General features: G+C 38.7%; 1 long non-coding RNA gene across 1 annotated transcript; it reads left to right on the top strand.

The window, feature by feature from the left end:
• Window positions 1–327: 327 nt before the first annotated feature.
• On the top strand, window positions 328–2,778 carry LOC308388304. Its single transcript, XR_013970077.1, has 4 exons — window positions 328–444; window positions 908–986; window positions 1,365–1,460; window positions 2,202–2,778. It is a non-coding gene; the product is annotated as an uncharacterized lncRNA (long non-coding RNA).
• The last annotated feature ends 3,086 nt before the right edge of the window (window positions 2,779–5,864 follow it).

The following is a 5,864-nucleotide window of genomic DNA, read 5'->3' as shown; positions in this document are numbered from 1 at the left end:
TTAGTAAGGCAGTAATGCAGCGTGCTTACGGGAACGTAACAGTAATCTAATTACCTTTTTTGCAATAGTAATCCCTTACTTTACTCGTTACTTGAAAAAAGTAATCGGATTACGCGTTACTGCCCACACTGTAAACCCCAACAGTCTACCTGACTTATAAAGTTTGTGGATATAACAATTAAAATTCCTCACAAAGTTGAAACAACTTAAAACTTTTCTGTTCGGTTAACGATTCAAACAGTTATAATTGTACATGGCTTAGAAGTTAAGAGTAAATACTGCTTTCTTAATTATGATTTTTGAGTAAATGTTTTTTTCCGAGCTCCGCATGTGGACGTCATGACGTCATGACGTCTTCTCTCTAACCTGAACGACGTTGACAGAAAATTCTGTTCAATATGGCTGCCCTTCTCGAGCGACTGGAGAACACATTTGGAGAAACTTGTAAGTAAAACGGAACCTTCGTTATGTTTATTTTTTCCGTAAAAAAGCAAGTATATTAATATGTTGCAGCCAATAACTTGTTTTCGAATGCGCTGTTGTGTTAAAAAGCACAGACCCAGGTGGTGAATAGTTGTTCGCGGTTGTTCGCGCTCTTTTTCAAACATAGATTATGTCGTCAGTTTTACAGTTTTAACCGATTAAAACACAGTTTTACGAAGAATCCCACATAAAGAAAGGGTCTTAGTGATATTTTAACGACCCCTTGCCAACGCAAGAAAGTTGGCGTTTTTACAACAGCAGCCTCATTGTTCGGCAGGTTTTTTTTTTTTTCTTCTCATTAGCATCATTCAAAAGTGACTTAGCTAGCAGTGGCAACTTCTATCTAAAACAATTGAAATATAGCAAGGTGTTGTATATTTAGTGTGCTGATAAGGTTTTCAATATTTTTATTTTTTCTTCCAAGGCTGAAGGCCAAAGACAAAAAGACAGAAGAAAAAAAAATTCAGACTGCAATTAATTTCAGGTGGAGACAGTAAACACAGGTGAGTTGAAAGATCTATTGAAGAAACCATTCATTAAGTCCCTTAAGGTGAAGATTTCATATATTGATAATGATAAAATTAACACAAATTAAAAGTTTCACTGATAAACACACAATTTTTCCTTGCTTTGAACCCCATGTTCTATATAGATCACAGCTCTGATCTGGAGAACACTATTTTAAAATACTGTGTAGGGTTTTTGTCAAATGATTAAGAAACATACTCTCTGTCACAAGAGACAGAAAGGTTGTATCTTAAAAGAAAAGTCTCCAAAATTTAGTAGAGTCTGATGTCATGCAGTTTCATAAACATGTATTCTCCCCAAAGAATGACACCTGAAAACTTTGCGTTAAATGAACTTTTCTTTTCCCTTTTTAGGAGGCGCCTGATATCAACGTGAAACGCACTGCAGTACTTCGTGCCCTTCCTGTATACCTGCGGGAGGAGGACCCAGAATTCTTTTAGACATGTAATGTAAGTGTATTTTTGCATTACTTAAATTCTGCCAGTAAGATAAAATGCTATGGATTTTTTTAAATACAATTTAATACCCTAGCAGCTACCAAATTGTACAAACAAAATACCCTCTCTGTAGAAAACCCACACACACACAGGTCAGGAGCAGGGCACAGGCGTATCACAGCACTATGGCTATGCTGCAGGTGGCCCAAAAACCAGGCTGAAGTCAAGATTTAGTTTCTTTTTGAGATAAAGTCATGAAATAAAAAATTACTTTTTTTTTTAGAAAAATAATAAAAATACAAATTATGTAATGCAAGAAGCTAACACGTTAATGTACATTTTTCAAAAAAAGTAGAGTACCCTAACTCGTTACAAAGTAACCCACTACACTGCTGAATGTTTTGCTAGATTACAGGTCATGCTTGTCACATTCTCTCAAACCAACTTTACTTATTTAATTGGGGCGATCGTGGCTCAAGAGTTGGGAGTTCGCCTTGTAATCAGAAGGTTGCCGGTTCGAGCCCTGGCTAGTCTCGGTCGTTGTGTCCTTGGGAAAGACACTTCACCCGTTGTCTACTGGTGGTGGTGCCAGTGTCCGGCAGCCTCGCCTCTGTCAGTGCGCCCCAGGGTGGCTGTGGCTACAATGTAGCTGCCATCACCAGTGTGTGAATGGGTGTGAATGTCTGGATGACTGAATGTGTAAAGCGCTATACAAATACAGGCCATTTACCATTGATACTGTGTCTATTCCAGGCGGACGCATTGGATGAGTCGACCCTCATTGACACTCCAGTTGCCCTTCTCACAGTGGTTACCGACGGCGCTTCCCAGTCCAGTCCATTTTACTTCCTCAAGCATGGCTGTTTTGGTGAAAGGCGACTCGGTGATGCGTGATATTCCCAGATTTGCAAATGCATTTGCTTTATTGTTTGGCTTGATCTATGCTCTGCATTTAGACTACCCCAGGAAGCTGGTTCACACATTTGCCTTAGTCCAAAATATCTTCATGGGGCTTGATGACGGCAAACCCCTGAAACCCCTGCCTACATGCTCTTAAGGAATATAAGGCAATGTTTGTTAGGACACGCACTCTGTTACTGAGCACTTTGTTTGAAGCACTTTAAGCACTTTAAGTTTACTACAGGCTTTGGGTGGATTTAACTCCATCAGTTTACCTAATTTTCCTATACTTGACTGCCTTATCTGGTTATTTGGAAGCTGATCGTCTTTGTACCCATTTTAAAAAATTGTTTTTCATTTCTATTTAAAAAAAAAGTGATTAGTATTTGACTTTTTGTTTTGCATTTTTGTGTATTTTGAGAAAGATGCAATTAGGACTGATGTCGCCCTTTGTGAGTTTATAAAAAGATAAATGTTCTACACAGAATTTATAATGCTCACTTTATGGTGCCGATGTCCATGTTAGTTGTTTTATAAAAACATTTGTGATGTTTTTAAATTTTCATGAAAGAATGTTAAATAAACAAAATGTAAAGTAACTGAATTTCCGTACTTTTTTTTTTTTTTAGTAGTCTACACTCACAACATAAATATCTTTTAATTAATAATCAGATAATTTGAGTTTAGGTTGTAATATAATTGCATTGTGTTGCATCAAAATAATAAACTACAAGAAACACAAAAATATTGAAATTAAAGTATACAGTCTTTGAGTAAAGCTCAATTAATAAAATATAAAATATAATTTAAAATTTTTAGGTTAACAATAAATACAAATGTTGAGTACCCCATACTTAGAAGATATGAGTTTTTGTACTTAAATCTTTTGAGGTAATCAGTTTCCACAAAAGTTTTAAGTTCAGTCAACTTGTTCGGGTTTACAGTGCATCTCTGGTTCTCACACCTAGCAAGACATATTTTCAGTCAAATAACTAAAAAAAAAAAAAAAAAAACAAGGCCTCCAAAAGACACCAACAGCTCAAACACAGTAATTAGGTCCAGTTTTGTAACTCTGGTTGTAATATAGATAAGAACAGACAGCAGACCATGTTCCTAACTTTAAACTTTAGCACAAGGTAGGTTTGGAGTCAGAAGTTACTATATTTGGATTACAGGTAAGTTATTAGCTGAGTCAATATTGGTTAGCAAGCTAAGTTAGCACACGCACAGGCATAGATAGATCAAATAATTTTTTTGATATTTCAATTAAATTGGCCCAAAATGGCCCAAATATGGCTAAATCTACTTGTGAGACCTATCTACCTAACATACATGTCAATCAAAACAATCACAACCTTACCCAACCCAGCCATCACACTATTGTAATAAAGGTGGAAACAACGACCTGAGACATTTTTTTTGTACCAGGCTAAAAATAAGTTAAGTTTTTCAATTTAATATGGTTGTTTAAGGGGGCTGACTCACTTTTGGAGCAATCTCAAGTGGCCACAAGGGAAGGTGCACACAAAAACACACACACACACAAAAAAAAACTGGAAAACCTGGCAATCTGAGTATGGCCAAACAAATCCCAAGAAAAAGGCATTTTGTTTGGTGCTCATCAGCCAAATGAATAATGGAGCCTTCTAACTAGATTCTCAGTGAAACCACAATGCACCTGACCCACTGAAGTGGAGTGGAGTGGGCAAGCGCAGCGCCAGCAGCAGCATCCGGTTGGCCAGTTGTCCAGACTCCATTAGCCTAGAAGAGCCATCAGTGAGGATTAGACAGGAGCCCTTTTCAATCCTCATCCAGCGTAACATCCAAGCCCCCCCCTTCTCCTAACCCCCGTCCCTCGCCAGTTCTCTGAGCATGAGCCAGGTTTTCCTGACTGGGCCACAAGCTCGGCCAGAGCCCTCATGTCTCTGGAGCCTCTGCCACTCTCCGCTTTAGCCTCAGCTGCTGGAGATGTTGTCCCTAATTAACAAGGGATTAAGCCATCATCTCGGTTTGTAATACAGCCTGGATGGGAATTCCAATATGGATGCTGGGATGAGGGGGGGCTGAGGGTAAGGGAGATTGGACTGGGTAGAAAGAGAGAAAGGGAGAGAAACTAGTGGCGTTTAGCAGCTCAGTAAATTACTCTTGACCCGTAGGACTGAGGGGAGTCTATCGGCACGGCAAGCTGGCTGCCAATTACAACAGCTCAGGCCTGCCAAAAGTTTTATTGGGTGGAGGGCGGGGGCAAGTTAGGAGGTGATTGCTGTGCATATGCGTGTGTGTGTGTGTGTGTGTGTGTGTGTGTTGGGGGGGGTTCATTTTTAATGGCCTTTCACCATATTACTTTCTGTCAGGATTGGAAGTGTTTGCATTTGGAGGGATATTGACATAATTATGATGAGAATTTGATGGAGGTTGAAAATGAAAATAGAACTTTTTTTTACAGTCCCCACAAGCCACTGTGTTCATTACACTGTCAGACAGAAATGTTTTATTCAGCTTTGTCTCCACTGACTGCTAAGATTTGGTATCTGCTATCCCCACATCATTACATTTACAATCAGTCTTACCACTTTTGTTAGTATTACAATTAATAATAATGTTACTGTCAATGTTTTTTATAGCAATAATAGCACTTTTAATAATCATTGTAAATATCTATAACCCAAACTAAAAGTCATTTCATTATTTTTCTAGACATGTGCTGTCCCTAATCCTTCCTACCAACAATCAAAAGTGAGGGTGACGAACTAAAGTCCATACAGTCTCTTACTACGGTTGGGCTACTATTTATGACCAGATCTTCATGCAAGTCTCTGGAAGAATGTTCTTTCAGCAGTATTATGAATTTCAGTTTTTTATGCTTGAATATTTAGCATGGTTTTTAACTGACCTAAAAAAACATGATGCATTAATTTTTGTACAAGGATATTCTTAAATATTGAACATGATTCAAATGATAAAGAAATAAATAAATGGGAAAATACAAGTGAGGTTGATGGTGTTGAGTTCGGCCCACACCGGGGTGCCTGTCTCATTAGGCATCTAGGTGAAGAGGCCTAGGTCACAGTAGGCTTGTGTGCCTTCGAAGATTTATGTGATACTCAGGGGGAGGACAATAGAGAGCCAGTGCCCGCTGACCACCAACAAGAGAACAAGTGAGAGAAAATCTCGCTTGCAGGGAAACAAAAGTAACTGTTGATGGGATGATCCTTCCTCAGGTTCACCAAGGAAAGCGTTTATGAATTTATTCCTAGACCTTGCTGACCAATGGCTGTTTCATCTTAGCATGAGTTGAACTACACAGGGAGTGAATTTGGGTTTGTAGGAAGAGCTGAAGTGCATCATTGTAACGAAAGGGATGTGCTTGATCAGAAGATCAGTACACTGAGACAATGATAAGGTCCCCCGTGGTACAATGCTGGATTCACCAAATTCTGACGCTACCGTTCAAATGTGGCAGAAGAAATCTCCACTGGTTTTCATCGTCTTCTACTTTCTAACTTTGGTGCAAAT

The sequence above is a fragment of the Rhamphochromis sp. 'chilingali' genome, assembly GCF_963969265.1.
Source record: "Rhamphochromis sp. 'chilingali' genome assembly, chromosome: 20".
NCBI classification, from domain to species: Eukaryota; Metazoa; Chordata; class Actinopteri; order Cichliformes; family Cichlidae; genus Rhamphochromis; species Rhamphochromis sp. 'chilingali'.
Note: the sequence above shows the minus strand (reverse complement) of the source record. Positions and strands in the feature narration are given on the sequence as shown.